Source organism: Pan paniscus, chromosome 6 (assembly GCF_029289425.2).
Source record: "Pan paniscus chromosome 6, NHGRI_mPanPan1-v2.0_pri, whole genome shotgun sequence".
Taxonomy (NCBI): domain Eukaryota; kingdom Metazoa; phylum Chordata; class Mammalia; order Primates; family Hominidae; genus Pan; species Pan paniscus.
In genome coordinates this window covers 96,300,221-96,318,614 of record NC_073255.2, presented here as the reverse complement: position 1 = coordinate 96,318,614, position 18,394 = coordinate 96,300,221, and the positions used below count along the sequence as shown (strand labels likewise).

At 36.0% G+C, this 18,394-nt stretch overlaps 1 protein-coding gene across 14 annotated transcripts in view; it reads left to right on the top strand.

The window, feature by feature from the left end:
- Positions 1–18,394, top strand: part of MAGI2 (membrane associated guanylate kinase, WW and PDZ domain containing 2) — a 1,443,575-nt gene that overhangs the window by 1,003,413 nt on the left and 421,768 nt on the right. The window lies entirely within an intron of this gene.

The following is an 18,394-nucleotide window of genomic DNA, read 5'->3' as shown; positions in this document are numbered from 1 at the left end:
TTACTCAAGTTTATTAGAGAATGAAGGATTCTTACATAGAATTAGAGGTTTTAAAAGGACGTTTAAGGGAGATGGAAGGTAGAATATGTCCCAGGGTTAATATGGCACAAACTTATAAAAAGCCTCAAAGTATAGCATAAGCTGAGCTGACAGCAAATGCCACACCACCAATAACAACAAAAATCACTCTTTATAACATGTATAGGAAGAAATTCACCACTACTCTAATATTAAAGGTAAAATAGAAAGCAGAACTATGACTCCTGGCTTGTTGCATCTTCTCCTTGAATGGACATTGTCTTCAAAGGGCAAAGAGTAGAAAAAAAAAAAAAAGTACATCATGTAGAAGCAACTGAAACAAGTTGACTACGTGCATCTTTCATCTCAAGTTGACAAAGATGGCCCTGAGAGCTGTAAGAAAATATCGAGTGGGTCTCTTTAAAGTAGTTCAAATGCCCAGACCCAGATTCTGAAAGTGATTGAAATGGGAAAAAACATTAGGGTATTACTGATTCCTAAAAGGGCAAATGTGGGTAGCTTTTGTAAACAAAAAATAGGTAGACTTAGTGTCAATCTTTGAAAGAAAAGACGAAAAAAATAATTAAACAGATTACTCTTGAGCACTTAGCACATAATATGGTGATCCTTAGAAGCCAGACTAACATCACTGAACATGAGAAATAACAAACTAACAATTATGTGTTGGTATAGCGACTATATTATGGCAGGAAAATACTAACAATAGCCACAATTTAATAAGTAACAGCTGTGGGCCAGGTAATGTGCTCTGCATAATATATTTTTATTTTCATTAAAATATTAACATAATCTTTCAGGATATTTTTGTGGGTGAGAGAAATTGGGGTTAAATAATGGGCATATTTAAAACTGGTTGAAAAGTTGTACCTAAAGAGATTATAGTCTGAAGTAAGATGGTCTTATTCTGTCTACATTGTTGTATTACATGAATGCTAGAAGCAAGGTATGTTTATTACAATTGTAGATGACTCAGAGCTAGAAATAACTATTAATAGGATAAAATGACAGAATCAATATTTCTTAATTACCCAATGAGAAACTAGTAAGAAACCAGTATAACAACAGATAAGTAGACATTTCTGAATTCAAGTTTCCTAAAAAATTTGTTTAATTCATAGACTGTTTTATAGAACAGCTTTATGTTTATAGAAAACTTGAACAGAAAGTGCAGAGAGTTCCATATACCTGCCCCACCCTACCTCCACACACATATACAGTTTCCCCTTTATTAATATCTTGCATTAATGTGGTATATTTGTTACATTTGATAAGCCAATATTGATACATTATTATTAACTAAAGTCCATTGTTTACTTTCGGGTTCCCTGTTTGTGTTGTACAGTTCTGTCGGTTTTGACAAATGCATAATGCTGTGTTTCCAATATTAAAGTATTATACAGAATATAGTTTCAATGCCCTAGAAACCCCCTGTGCTCCACCCGTTCATCCCTTCTCCCTTTCCAACCCTTAACCACTGATCTTTTTATATCTCTATAGTTTTGCCTTTTCCAGAATGTCACATAGTTGAAGTCATATGGTATGTAGCCTTTCAGACTTCTTTCCCTTAGTGGTGGGCATTTAAGGTACTTTTATGACTTTTCATGGATTGAGAGCTCATTGCGTTTTATCTCTAAATAATGTTCTATTCTGTGGCTGCACCATGGTTTGTTTATCTGTTAAACCTATGAAAGGCATATTGGTTACTTCTAGTTTTTGGCAAATATGAATTAAGTTGCTACAAACATTCACATGCAGGTTTTTGTGTGGACATAAGTTTTGAACTCATTTGGATAAATAACCAGGAATGCGATTGCTGGATCATATGATAAGACCGTGTTTAGGGTTGTAAGAAACTGCCAAACTGCCTTCCAAAGAGGCTGTACAATTTTGCATTCCTACCAGCAATGAATGAGAGTTTCTATTGCTCCACGGCATTTGTAGCCAGTGTTTTGTATTTTAATCATTCTAATAGCTGTGTAGTGGTACTGAAATTAGGTCTTAAAAATGAGTTTCATGTATAGAGAAAGGAAGGGATCTCCTTAAGAAATGGCTCAAATGGGGGGAAAAGTTCTTGGTAGAGTCTATGGATCATAAGCTCGATGTATCAAAAGCCTGATGCAAATGCTAATAAAAATCAAAACAAAACCAAAAACACCTTGAGGTATGTTGATCCTGTCGGTTTCCTACTCATGCGATAGAGTGATCACATTATGCTCTGTTAGTCAGGGTATATATAGAGAATGGTAGACAGGTCAGTTTGGGGCACATGGTACAGTGACAGCTCTGACATGTTAATCCAGATGTGGAGGTTGTATTTATGATATCAGTCATTTCAACACAAAAGATAAATGTGTTGGGTGATAGGTATCCCAGTTATCCCGATTTTATCATTATACTTGTATACATGTATCAAAATATCACATGTATCCCCAAAATATGGACCACTATTATATACCAATAAAAAGGGGAAAAAATGTTGTGTAAAAGAGGAACAGGACAAAGGAAATCTATAAAAATATTTCAACAAATGTCATGTTAAAGGGATTACATTTTTTGTGTTTCCAGATGGCTAAAAAAAAAAGCCTCCCTGGTCTCAAATATAAAATGGCGATAATTTTACTAATCCTCTGGGATTTTTGGTAGAAATTATCTGGGATAATGTCTATGAAGAGTTTAGCATACTGCCTGACACATGATAACTGTTCAGCATTGCACTGGCCACCCAATGGGGATCTGGAGGTCAGCGGGGGAGGTATGGCTGGGAAGCATGTCAGTGATGTTTCAAGTGAAGTGACATTTGGGCAAGTTGACTAGCTCACCTGCGGACACATACAGAGCAAAAGAGAAGAGGCCTAAGATATCATCTGAAAAGACTAGGAGGAAGAACTACCCAAGGACATTATTGCAAGAAAGAAATGAACAGATACAAAGCTTTTGCCATTCTGGCAGGTACCTAATGCCAAGAGCCTGGGGAAACAGTGATTCCTTTATACAGAATTGTTCTAGTTGCTTTCTCTCCTTTTATCCCTGAAGAAAGAGCTTCCCTTAAAGAGTTGATCATTAGTGAGATTATATGACGTTAATGAAGTCTTTCAGTTTCTCCATCTGTGTATTTGCATTGCACCTGTCCCTGCAGTACCTTGGTGTTTTAACTGCTGTACATGTCGAGAAATATTCACATTGTTCATTATGCAAAGGAGATCTGGCAGATTTAGGTCTGGATATGGCAAAGTCAGGAGAGCTGTGACATTGTGAGATTACCCATTGAAAACTAAAAATAAAAACTCAGAGAATACAAAGAACAGAAGAAAGAGGCTATTAACATTCAACTTACAGTGAACATGATGATATATACATTACAAGTAAAAAAAATTTCAAAAATTATTTCTTTAGTTTTGACATAAAAGCAAGTGCGATTTTTTTTTTCAGGAGAAACCCAATCAGCTAATAATATGCAAGAGACTGAAATGACCTTATTTTCTAAATTTTAAAAATATGCTAATAAATACTAACATAACTTTTTTACATCTGAATGTTCACATCAAAATTATGTATTTTTGTATTAGTCTTCAGTAACTTTAGTACTTACTCAAAAGGCATTTTCAAATTACTAGACATTTTATAGCCTGTGTACCTGGTACTTGGTATCTAGTGGCCCAGTATACCTGTTTAACTGAATTTTTCTCTATATTTCTTAAAGGGATGGTTGCTTTTTACATTCTACATACAAAGTCTCCTGTGAAAAGATTATGTCTTTATTATCAAAATTAATTAAACACTGCATACTTGTTTTTTTCCCAGAAAAAGGTACATTTTTATACTTAAGAACTGTGGGTTTTATATTTTCAACTATTTATTTTAGGGACTTTTCAAAACTATTAGCACATAGATAGTATAGTGTTCTTATCCTAGAATTAAACAAAAATAATCATAAGCATAATTTTAGTGCTATTAATAATACCCTGTCTTCATACTGTGCTCCACAGTTTTCAAAGCTCTTTAATATGCATTGCTCCTACTATCACTTCCCCGGTTATTACCACCAAAATCAGGGAGAGAGTACCATTTCCTGCTTGGAAGTATGGGCTTTGGGGTCAAATAAAACTGGATTTATGTACTGATTCTGCTACTTAATTTGTGAGCTTGATCAAGTTATTTTACCTTCTAAGTCTCCATTTCCTCATTTTAAAGTATGGATAATAATACCTCATAGAGTTTTTGTATAGAGTAAATGAAATAGAACACAGTCCACACTCAGTAAAGTGCCTGGCCCAAGCAACGTTAGTTTCTATCATCAACATCATAGTCAACACCATTATATTACAAAGATATTGTTACATCAGTATCCCTCAGGATTCAACCAGATCTTGGAAATAAAGGAAACCTTGAAGTCAAGATCGTGTGATAGATGTGATTCTCCATTGTGAAATATTTTTAAATGCCTCAAGCACGTATCCCAAGCATACTAGTCCTATAATGATATCCTCCAGAAAGGGAAGTTCATGGTGCATAATGTGGGAAAAGTCTGCCTGTCACCCTTTGAATGATACAACATATATTTGTGTATCAAAAGCCCTGATCCAGGAAAGAAGCTTTACCATCCATCAGTGTTGCCAAAAGTGCCCAGTCATGTAGTACTTACTCTGTACCAGACAATTCCCAGTGCTTTATGCAGAAACTCATTTAATCCTCACAACAAATCTCTGTGAGGCTGGTACCATGATTATCCCCATTTTACAGATTGGGAAACTGAGGCATAGGTAAACTGTAACATGCCCAAGTTTCCTCAGCTATTTAAGAGGCAATGTCAGGATTCAAATCCAAAGAGGCAGGCACCAGCCTCTGGTCTCCCAACCACTACTCATATTACTTCTGTCATTCTCACGGGAAGCTCTGAAATTTACTAGTTCTATGCTCAATCTCCCCATCAAGAACTATAAACCCCTTTGGAGACTGACACTGCATTTTTCTAATGCACTCAAATGTTAAGTAGGTTAAAAAGCAGTTCCCTTTTTGTTTTTCCTTTGCATTCTAAACACCAGGAGGAACCCTCTCGTTTCTAATGCAATATTAGCAATGTATATTATTTAAGGAAGCAAGCACCTCAAAAAATTTCTGAAGTCACACCCATTTGGATATGATGAATAGGAAGGGCACAAAAATAGACACTTATTCTGCACAAAATCAATATTTAACACTGGAACACTTCCAAGCCACAAGTGGGAACTAAACTGATGGAGAGAAGTTCAGCAAAGCAGTGAGTTCACTTTAATTCTGAACGGGTTGCACTGTGGCTGGTGCATGTAGAAATATTTCTAGAAATGACCTTGATGTCAACATTTCACTACTACTACTACCACCTGCCGCTTTCTGTCTTTTCTTACTTGTCATGCCCTATCATTATGTGAAAATCATATCGCTATTACAACATGTATCATGGTTCAGCAATTAGAGCATGAAGCTCGAAGTCCCTGTTCTTCTCGCTATTGCTTGAATATATCACTATGCCAGACCAAGTATTGAATGAATGAGTAGACTAATGACTGCCCATGCTAGAAAACAAACTAGATGAAGAGTTGGGATGACCTTAGTTCCACGTCCCTGCTGCATCACTAATCATTTTGTCACCTTGTGGAAATTACTCTCCTTCCAATTCTGAGACTGTATTTGCTATCTGTGCCAACAAAAGTGACAAAAAGTGCAAGGAAAAAAAAGTAAGCAGAGAAAATGAGAAATGTTCTTGTCACCCTCAAGTTAATAAAGACCTGTTTTAATCACACAGTCTTCCTAAGAATGTTTTCAACTGCTAGAAGCCTCAGCATCCTGTCTAAAAAACACTTTCATCACAATGAGGCGTGTGCTTTGTGCATGCTGCATTCAACTTAGTCATCTTATTAATGAAAGCAAAATTATAGAACATTTATTTGAGTTGATTAATTTATTCCTAAATGGGGCAATTTCAAGGTATGAATAACTTCCCATCTTTTATATTTCTAACAAGACATTTCTTTCCCCTTTATTCTGCCCTGAGGGTGTGTGAAGGTTATAAATAATTCAAAAGAATATATCCTAAAATGTCTTGCATTTTAATGAATTCCCAAGATTGAAAGGAGTTAGTATTGTTTAAATCATACGAATGTTATGCATCAATATTTTGTATTGTTCATCACAATACAGCCCTCATACTAGTATGATTTGATAACATGGGTGGAGGAAATAAATTATTGTAAAGATAACTAGGAAGTAATTATGAAGAAAGTCATGGGAATGTTAAAGGAACATTCTCACATTTTTCAAAAAAAAAATTCCATTGACTTCTACAAAGGATATTGTCCTGAATGAATCAAATATGTTCATAATTATTCAAGAAAAATATGAAGATCCATTTATGTAACTGCTGCTATAGATGTAGTCCTCTAAGACAGTGTTATCGAAAGTCTGTAAAATATGCTATGAGGGATGATTTGAAGTGCAAAGAAACTGCAGCTGTAGATTAAATAAGATCACAGTGAGAAAGTTACTTTTAATTCTCTTCTGATTACCTGGTTATCCCAAACCTCAGGTCTGAAAGTCTCGGTTAAGTGATAATGTCTATACCAAACTCTTACCAATTGTTATATTTAGCAAATGAGCCCCCTGATTGTAATTAAGTATTAGGAAGTATAGTTTTTAGGCCAGTAAGCATCTCAAAAAAATTTTGAAGCCACACACGTTCAGATAGGAAGAACAGGAAGGCTACAAAAATAGGTACTTATTCTATACAAAATCAGTATTTAATGTTGGAACACTTCCAAGCCACAGGCAGCAATTAAACTAATGGAGCAAGACTCTGCTTAGAACTTTTGAAGACAATGGTATTGAGTCAAAATTGAGTCCAGTTGTTTTATTTCCATCGTATTTATATTTATTGTTGTTTGCCCTTTCTGTTGAGACATGCTGTTTTTCCTTTTATGGAATGGCACAAAGTTTTCCTGTTTATATTTTGTAAGTTTAATTGTGGATCAATTCAAAGAAAATATTAAGTAAACAATAGTGCAGATGGCATGCAGTTGTGACAAAAATCCTGACGGTAGTGTATTAATGACCAAAATTCAAGAAATACAGCTCTTCTGGGCTCAAACATACAGTCTCTCTTCTAACTCTCTTGTCCCACTTCTTTCAACAGCTGCTGGTGCTCAGGGACCTACACATGTTTTCATAGCCCTTATCAGGTTAGCCACAGAAGCAAGGTGCCAATGATAGTGATGGGAAGGGGCACCAGGGCAGCAGAATGATGTCACAGAGCTGAACAAAGGGTTGAGAGATAACAATGTTTTATGTCTAATATCTCCTAGTAACCATCAGATTGAGTGACGGTTTTTAAGCCAGATCAGATGCCCTTTGACCCATATCTTCACCTACTGAATCACCCACACTGTTAAATGGCAAGGTAAAAGATTTCACTCTACGAGACACTGTGTGTTACTTCTCTGTGGGTCATTGACTCCTTGATAAAGCTTGTCTTTAGTTATCTGTCGTAACCTCTTCATGTTGAGTTTTAATGATACACACAATGAGCAGTTTTCTCGCAGAGGTGGGTATGGGTGTCTGTGTATGTTTTAGTGTGCACATAAGCCTACACATAAATATATATGCATACAAATATACATATTTAAATTATTGTATAAAATATAGAGAATGGAGCTAACATGAGAAGGTCTCATTTTGAGGACCCAAATTCCGTCTTAAGACAAGAGAATTTTTTGAAATGGCACCTTGTGTTTGAAAGCTAAGTCCAAATATCTCATGACCTATTTGAATGTGGGCTGGAATAATAGAAGTGTTGGCCAGGGGATTTGGAGTAGCATACCAAGTTCAGATTTAGTAACTTCTTGCTCCGAGTAATTCATTTCCAGATGCCTGTGAATAAATCAGTTTTTCTGGTGAGCCCCCTCATTGCTGGTGTGGTTGTGGAGAAAGAGGAACTCTTTTATACTGTTGATGTGAATGTAAATTAGTCTATCCATTACGGAAAATAGTATGGAAGTTCCTCAGAAAATTAAAACTAGGACTACCGTATGATCCAGCAATTCGACTACTGGGTATATACTCAAAGGAAACGAAATCAGCTTGTCAAAAAAACTTTGCATTTCCATGTTCGTTGCAGCACTCTTCACAGTAGGTAAGATATGGAGATAATGGAATCAACCTAAGTGTACATCAGTGAATTAGTAGATAAATAAAATATGATACATATACACAATGGAATCTATTCAGTCATAAAAAGAAGGAAATCCTGTCATTTGCAGCAATGTAGATGAACTGGAGGGCATTATGTTAAATGAAATAAACCAGGCACAAAAAGACAAATCACCTGTGTGATCTAACTTATATGTAGAATCTAAAGAAGTTGATCTTATAAAAGCAGAGAAAAGAATAGTGGTTATCAATTGCCTGGGAAGGGTGCAGAGAGGTATGTAGGGAGAGATTGATCAGCAAGTACAAAGGTGCAGTTCAGAGGAATAAGTTTTGTCTACTGCACAGTGGGTAACTATGGTTAACAATATTGCACTGCATATTTCAAAAAAGAAAGGATTTTGAAGGATTTCCCCAGGCTGTTGGCTTTAGGTACCTGCCAGAATGGCAAAAGCTTTGTATCTGTTCATTTCTTTCTTGCAATAATGTCCTTGGCTAATTCTTCCTCCTAGTCTTTTCAGATGATATCTTAGGCCTTTTCTCTTTTGCTCTGTTTGTGTCCCCAGGTGAGCTACTCAACTTGCCCAAATGTCACTTCACTTGAAATGTCACTGACATGCTTCCCAGCCATACCTCCCCCGCTGACCTCCAGATCCCCATTGGGTATCCAGTGCAATGCTGAACAGTTATCATGTGTCAGGCAGTATGCTGAACTCTTCATAGACATTATCCCAGATAATTTCTACCAAAAATCCCAGAGGATTAGTAAAATTATCGCCATTTTATATTTGAGACCAGGGAGGCTTTTTTTTTAGCCATCTGGAAACACAAAAAATGTAATCCCTTTAACATGACATTTGTTCACAAAAAAATGGTAAATTTATGAGGTGAGGAATATGCCAAATGCCAGATTTAGTTTTTATGCAATGTATACATATATCAAAACATTGCACTGTACTCCATAAATATTTACAATTATTGTGTGTCAAGTTTTTAAAAAGAGACTCTAAGTAAATAAATAAAAACAAATACATTTTCCTAGCTGCACTTCTGATGGATAACATGTATCAGTATTATTAATACCAAGTATTATCCTGTATTTGAATATACAGATAGTCTCTCCCTGGGCAGTGCTACAGTCTTTCCAAAATCGTTCTGATGAAAAATTTGTTGTAACTGATGAACCATCATTTGAATAGGATAATCAAAATGACTGATCCTTCTCAGAAACTGCCAACTCTGCATCCTATAAATGGGCCACAGTTGATTGGTTTGACCTGAAGTTAAGTATAATAGTCACAACTTAGATGGGTTTAGTAACTCTTCGGCTGATATATGGTTGTAGCCTGGTTGTTTCATGCTTATAAGCATAATTGGAATGCCTAAAATAAGATGAAATTGCTGAAGCTTCATTTGAAGAGCAAAACCTTGGAAAAACCATGAACAAGTTAGCATTTTTAGTTCATATGTGAGTATGTAATGAACCTTTTAAAATGACCATCTGTAAAGAGTGCTGCTTCTCTGGTTTGCCCACTTTGAACATCAGAACTTGACTGCAGAGGACATGCAGGACCCAAGGCATAGCTTTCTACTGGTAACAAAATCTGGTAGAGTTCCTTTAATTGATACTTTATGAAGACAACCAAAAGGTTGCCTGATGATGTATCCATTTTGCTGTTGAGATAACTCATAACTATTTGCCTCAGTGGTATATATGGACAAGTCCTTTTTATGAGAAACTAGTGAAATGTTTAATCAGTTCAGATCCTTCTGTTCACACCTCTCTCTCTCATTTTTATATGTCCTTCCAGGATATGTTGATTACCATTGAAAGTCCCACATCATATTTATGCCAGTTTAAGTTGATCACTTCCATCACAGAAAACTTTAAAAAATTTAAAAATTAAGTCTTGAGAACATCTACTGAAGTATGGCCGAGTAAAAAGATTTTTATTCCACTCTCCTTCCTTGTATCTCATTAATAATTGCCATAAATAAATACATGCGAAGGAGAAAAGTACCATCATAAAAAATAAGTTAAACATATAGTATTTCAGCTTCAAAAAATTCAGAGAAACATAATTTCTTTAAAAAAAAAATCTTTAAAAAGTACCTACTAGATTTTAAAGAAGGAATTACAAGACAAAAGAAACACAAAATAGAAACTGGCAGAGCTTGGAAAAGCAAGAGAAGAGGAAAAAGCACAATCATTCTAAAAGCAATAGTAAAGGCAATAAAAGTAGCATTAAAATATTTTTAAAAATAAAAAAGGCAATATAGGCTTAAGGAAACAAATATATGAAAGAAATATAAAAAGAAAAAAATTGTATTAAGAAGATACATGTAAGAAACATGGTATACCTCACACATGTATAATTGATGTTTTCAAGGAAGAAAATGCATTAATAAATGAAATAGAAAACTGTCCTGAAATTGTCACATTTAAGCTTACAAATAAAAAGAGATGGATCTAAAAAATCTGATATAAAATAAACATTAAGGTGAATCCCAGTAAATTATTATAATTTTCCAGAACATGAAATTATATGTGCATTTCAGGAGGAATAAATGCCAGGTGAACCTAGACTTTTGTGGTAGCAACAGTCAATATTGGACCATAGAATAATGTCTACTAAAGTTTGAGGTAAAGTAAATTTGACCCAAGTATTTTGTATTCATCCAAATTATTTTGCAAGGGTATATGAAGATTATATATCAACCAACAGACATTCTCAAACAAGTATACAGCGCATAGGTCCCTTTTTTCATAATCTTTCTGAATTTTACAATGCAGCCAGCCAAAAGATGGATCAGTATAAAGAATTCAGGATAGAAAATCCATAGTTATAATCGTTCATTGATTTCAACATTGTGTGAATTATGGTGAACAACAGCATATAAATATAATAGCTCCTAATAATTTAAAATTTTTAAAAATCAAAAATTCTGGTTGAGGAGGGCAGATAGTTGCATGATATCTGCTTGCAAGGCACTGAAAGAGATTCAGTTTGCCTAGATTATTCACTAGACGTGACTAAAGTGGAAGCTAGAGCCGTTAGGTCTGATTGCTCAGGGCCTTTAAACACGCTAAGGAATTTAGACATTTTCCTAAAAGCACTGGGAAGACATGTAACCACCCAAGGAGATCTTCTTGCCCCCTGCCCAGATAGAGCCAATGTATCAAGACAGGGGAATTTGAATAGAGAAAGAATTTAATGCACAGTATTATATGTACTATATCTACATATATATACTTATTTTTATATATTAGTTTACATATATATTTGTATATATACACACGTATACATATAAATATAAATTTATATATTTTTATATATTTACATTTATACATTATATAAATATATAAGTACATATTTGTATGTACACACATATATATGTGTATATACAGTATATACACATACACAAACACATACATATAAATTGAGGGAGAGCCGGGAAAACAGAAGAGTAGAAAGTTCAAAAGTTAAAATTTCAAGAGATAAGCACTTAATATAAAATAAATGACATCAGGATCATATTATGAAACAATTTTTATTCCTCACTTAACATTTATTTGAAGCAGCAGCTGGCTCTCCAATACAATAATACTAATCAGTTTTTTGATGAATCTAAATCCTAGGCCAATGAAGTATTTATTCTTCGTGAGAAATGCAGTTAAGTAACACATGTCTCTTCCTCTTTTTCTGCCCAGCCAGAGCAACAGAAAAAGATTGCTGGGTATGAGTGCGGGTTTCTTTCACCTTTAGAGCAGAGAGTATTAAAACTCGACCTAAAGCCCATTAATGAATTGTGAGGGGCCTACTGATAGACCAAAATGGATCTAAGATTGGAAGTCTTTTTTCACTGTTCTGCGTGGCTCTCTATTCCATAAGTTTTAGTTTTCACTTATGATTTGTGATGGTTAATACTGAGCGTCACCTTGATTTAAAGCCATATACATATAGCCAACTAACTGAGTTGTTTATGATGACTAAATTTGTAAACTGACCTTTGTACATTATCCCAGTTTACTGAAGGTTCCAGTTCAGTGTTCTGACTAAAGCTCAACCCTGAACAGAGAGTTGAAACATGACATACACCAGGTAGATAGGAGCTGCGATACTAAGTGGGCCATTTTTTTTCATCCCACAAAATGGCCTTAAGAAAAACATGTGAGAGTCTACACTCTAGTGGCGCTCAAGTAAACAACACCTCCATGTGATATGAAAATAAAGAAAATCTCTGAAGAATATTATCCTCCCACAACTACTCCTTCTATATATATATTACTTCCTAAGAAAAGAAAGAGGAATGACAGGTCATGTTCTTCCTCTCGTCAAACTGAAGCCCAGGAGTCTAACTTTGAGACATCTTTGACGTCTGTATTCCAGAGTCAATTCACACTAACTCAAATAATTCTTGACTGCATAGTCTGATGTACAGATTAGTCAAAGACGTAGATAGGAAGAAAATTATCGGATGTTTTAAAAGTCTTCATGAGGTTTTTATGATGGATGTATACAGGTCAGAAGATATCTAGTGATTTTCCTCTAGAAAAGAGAAAAATACAAAAATGGCTTTAATAATACAGGATTAGTTACATGTTATAACAGAGGAATAATCAAAAAATAATAGTGGAATGAGTGAATTAGATTTTATCAACTTAGAAAATGTTTATAGAGGGCTTATTATGTTTCAGGCACATTTTTAAAGCCTGGGGATAGCATCATGAACTGAAAATATTAGGCTCTGTGCTTGTGCTACTTTGTAGATGAGAAGAAAGGATGACCAAGTGTGTCTAACCCAGAAGCAGGGTTTCGAATTTCAAACACTGCTTGCTACCACTATGTGAGGTCCAAGATAGGACCCCACTTCTCCAGTGCAACTCCCCAGTGTATTACTGCCAAATGTAAATCATCACTACCTTGTGCTATTTCTTTATGTCATAATAAGCTCACAGAGATTTTGAAACAATCAAAAATGTCCCACCCAAACACATTTTACAGAGCTCAAGTGATTAAGCTACAAAATATGTTTTCATTAATATGGCTCTGCTTAGTAGTTTTCAAAGTCTAGATAGAAAGAGTATTTGTCAACAAGAAGGGACACACAGGGCCACATGCTTACTGTGCAATAACTGGAAATAAGATACAAACCATGTATTGTTCTTTAGTATCAAGTTAACTGACAGGCCACTTGGTATCTCTTTGACTTGTTTAAAATGTACTTTCAAATAAAAGAAAGAAAACAAATGGTATTTTAACTAACTAATGTTTTCCTGAATGAGGAAACTGCCTTTTCTAATCTTGTATTATAGACAGTAGCAAACAGGTTTGCATCAATTACTGTTCTGTTGGTTTAATATGTGTTTTCAAAAACAGTGAATACCAAATCAAATAGTTTTAATGCTCAGTTATGTTAAATAGCCCCCATTTGGATTTTTTCCAAAATAAATCTAAGTAAATATTGATAAATAGCACAAAGCGTATCAATAATATGTTGTCTGAGCTTGTTATTTAGGGGATTAAAATCACAGCCGAGAGAGCAAATAAATATTACAAGTTACACTGCATCATATTTGCCAAACTTCCTAAATTATTAGCAGATCCACTGGGTAAATGCAGCAGCAAAGCACAATCTGTTTCCCATGCAAATCTGAAATCCACTTATGAGGCATAACAAGCCTAGATAGGATTTCAGATATATGATTACAGAATTATTGATTCACCATTTTCATCTCCAAAGAAGGTCATTCTAGGGATCACCTTGTAGGTTTACCCAAAATGAAATAAGAGAAGTGTGTATGGGTAGTTTATTCTTTCCATGTGTACACACTTGAGGTCAGCTTAACCAACTTGTACCAAGATGATGATTCGTATAAGACACATAGAATCTATCATCAAATGATTTTCAATCAGATAGGAAGTATGTGAAACAAATGCACAATAACTCTAACACAAAGAAGAATGGAGGTCTCCATAGCAGTGTAAGGGCTGTCGAGGAGAATATGTTCAGATGGGGAAGGTGAAATGGAGTCCTGTTTCCTTGAATTTAATTGAGCAAGAAACAGAGGAGAAGCAAACACTTTGGAAGAAGAGTTTGTGTAGCAAAGGCTCATAGTCATAGTTGCCTTCTAAAGAAGGAGGATCCCTTTTATTTTGCTAGGGCTCTGGATGAGCAGAGGTATGCAGAGGGGACCCTGAAACTGCAGCTGGGCTAGGAGCTGGAGAGAGCTGAATTACTGTGGTTAAGGAAATGTGAGATTTGGGATTTGCCACTAGGAGGACGAGAGGAAAAGAAGAGAGAAAGTATGAAAGAGATGTGAGGCTAAAGCTAAAACTGAGAGACAGTCTGCAACAGGTATATCTAACCGGAAATGTTAATCATTTCGTTCCTGTAGTGGGAGTACTTCCTTCTCCCCAGACCTCTGTATTTCATTTCCTCTACTAAATGTCTTGTGTAGGTGGGATGCTTTGGTCATGGTATTTTTGTTTTGTTTTTGTTTGGGTTTTGTAGTTTTTTTCTTTCTTTTTTTTTTTTTTCCTTAAAATTAAGAAAGAGAACTGAATTCCATGACTGGGTTAACTAATTGTAATAGAGGGACCACATTAGCAGGAAGGTAAGTGGAGCTGTAAACTAATCACAGATGCTCCTCTAGTTACAAACAGCTTAGGTAACCAAAATCCCTAATTGTGCATAAATCCAAAGTGACTCCACACAAGTAATTGCTATTGCCATCTGTTAATGGCTGGCAGAGCTTTTTTATGTATCTGTGGAAATTGAAAGTTTTTAATAATTGAAGTTATTCTGGTAATGTAACCCTTTTCTCTGCTTTACCCCACAAATTTCTATAAATCTTAGAGAAAGCCACAGATTCCACATTTCGTGGCATGGTAGGTCAGATCCCTTTTACCTCAATCTTCAAGTGTATAGAGAATGCAACTAATATCAAGGTTATGTATGTAATCCAATTTGGTGGAGCAAAGTGTGTGTTAAGCAAACAAGTAGAAAACTTAGAAGGCAGCTTGAGACCAAATTGTACAGGATCTTCAATGTTCAAGTCAGGAACTATGTTTCATTACACCATGAATTATAATTCAAAATTACAAAGGGGAGGAGGACTAACAAGTGAGAATTGATAAATCCAACCTAAATATCTCCCTCAAGTCCCACATCCATGTATCCAGCTGCCTACTGGACATTTCCGCTTGGACTTCTCTCGGGTATTTATTTTATTTATTTTTTGAGATGGAGTCTCACTCTGTTGCCAGGTGGGAGTGCAGTGGTGCGATCTCAGCTCACTGTAGCCCCAAACTCGGAGATTCAAGCAATTCTCCCACCTCAGCCTCCCGAGTGGCTGGGACTACAGGCACCCACTACCACGCCTGGCTAATTTTTGTATCTTTTAGTAGAGGCGGGGTTTCACTATGTTGGCCAGGCTGGTCTCAAACTCCTGACCTCAAGTGATCTACCCTCCCTGGCCTCCCAAAGTGTTGGGATTACTGGTATGAGCCACCACGCCCATCCTCTCTCAGGTACTTTAAACTTGACTGTCAAATTCATCTTTCTCCCCCTACATATACTTTTATATGTTTTCTATGTGTTTTTATGTATTTGTTTGTTGATACCTGTTTCCTAGCCAAGAAGCTAGGCGTCAGGTCTGTTTTCTTTGTCCTTATTCCATATAGCAAACTGGCCAATGGGATGTGTTAATTTTGCCTTCACGATGTCTCTTCAGTTCATCCTTTCTTTTCCAACCCACCACCTTTCATTTAGCCCAGACCCTCATGGTTTCTCATAGGAATTACTACAGTGTAACATGTGGGTGTATGTCAGATTGCCCGAGTTCAAATTCTACAGCACACTTCATCAGCCATATGACCTCTATTCACTTCAGTTTCCTTGTTTGTAAAATGTGGAAAATGAAAGCACCTACCTTAAATGAATAAATGAATGCATGCCTGAATTATAGGAGGAAGAAGAAAAATTACATGATCAAGCCTTAGCTTTATCTAGGTATGAATCCAGATAGTCAGATCCCATGGCAGGGCTGTCTGATAGAAATATAATGGGAGTCATTACATTTAAATGTAACTTTAAATATAAATATATTTATATTTAAATGTGACTTTAAATATAAATATATTTATATTTAAATGTGACTTTAAATATAATGGGAGCCATTATATATATATGTGTATATAACTTTAAATTTTCTAGTAAAAAAATAAAAATACGTTAAATTAATAATATTTATTTAGTCCAATATAGCCAAAATATTCTCTTGTGGCACTAGACACGTTTTAAGTGCTCACTAGGCACATGTGGCTGGTGGCTCCCATTACTGGACCAAGCAGCCACAGAGATTATGACACTGGAGAATACTATTGTCAAAACCAATGAAAGAAAACCTCAAGAAGGTGCTTAGAAAGAAAAGATGATACATTTGTCCTGCTCACAGTGAGGTTAGGGTATGTAAGCAATTCGGGTGAAAATATCTTAATAAGCAGTGAGAAATAGAGTTCTAAAATAGGCAGAATTAGAGATTACATTTCAGAAGCCAAAAACCAAGGATCTAGCCATAAAGTATGCTTTAATTTTAGCTCACCTCAATAAGTAAATATTTGCTTACTAGTATTGCCTGGTGATGTGTGGTGTGCTGTGGGGCCCTCCATGACTTCACTCTTGCCGTGCCCCCTCCTCAAAGGTCCCACATCTTACTCTGCACCTCTCCAAATGCTGTCATACAAAGGCCTGCACCACTTCTTACATTAAGGCTTTTCCAACTATTTTGTCACGTTTATCTTATCCCTCAAATCCTGCTGTACATAAAATTACTATTTACACAGTTAGGCACTGTAATTACTCTGGGCACCATCTTTTGTCCTCATAGCTTGACTGTAAGTTCCTTGAAAACCAGGAGCACTTCTGTTTCCACAGACCTCAGAATCAAAGAACCTGAGTGCTCAATAAATGATTGTTGAAACAGTGACTGACTCGGGCAACATTCAAGCTTCAGCTTCTGAAATTATGAAGGCACATCCAAGGAACTGAAAATTCCACAAACACTGTTCTTTAACTCAGTGCTAATGGTCAAACTGCTTCCATTTGCATGTGGGTGTTTGGAATGGCAGACTCAGAAATCATTTTTGACATAAATTGGGTAATCCAGAGGGCAGTATGGGCTTCCAGCTACTCTTCAGGTTCACCAGGAACAGGTAGTTCAAGGTAGTTACATTATAAACCTTAGATGTCTTGATGCACTTGCAGTTAATTCCAGCTAATTCATCTTCGGAGGAAGATGTTTTCATCACTGAGTAGTGAGCAGGAAGAGATTAATTTTAAAGGCAAGCAAAATAGAAGCGTCTTAACAGCCCGTTAATGATGCCATTTTCCCATTTCCTGCTCTTGATGTATTGTGCGCCCATGAATGATGGGGCAAAATCCAGGCTTTAGAAATTCATGTTTTGTGGAGAAAATCCATTTCTGTGCCTTGCAAAGCAGAACTACAGGTGCAGCAAGTGAGTAAACAGTACCAGCTGCTCCTTGGCTGTGGTTCGTTAAAGAGAAATTAAAGACAAAACCCAGGTTTGGAGTGAGTACAGAATCACTGAGAGGACAGCAACGGATTTTTCATGAGTTTGGCCCCGCTTCTAGCATCTCCACCGTAAAACAGCATGCTCATAAAGGAACCGCAGCACACACATGCTGAAGGTCAGAGCTGGTTTCTGCCTATATTCTGGTGAAGTGTTTTGGTGAAATGTCCTTGCAGACATTGTGACTTAGCCAGGGAACTCATACCAGATTCATATATTAAAGCTCTAGAGGCTGATTTGGGAGATGATGTAGAGTGCCTAAACACACAAACTTGTCACCAATACAAGTGAATTCACATCTTAAGCTTTTAAAAAATTCATATCTCAAGGAACCTAATGGGCTCAGGATTTTTTTTTTTGTACTTATGACATGGGTTCACTTTTATATGACTAAGCTTTTAGGAAAAGTCTGTGAGTGGAGAAGTTTGATAGTATAGGGTTTATCAGAATACAGAAGATAATATTACACATCAGAGTCTCAAAAACGTTTCAGTGGTTATCTGTTTGCTTTATTCTCACCAGTTGATTCCTTACCTTGTGTCTGATAGCACCATGTGTACACTGCCACCAAGGATGAAGGGAAC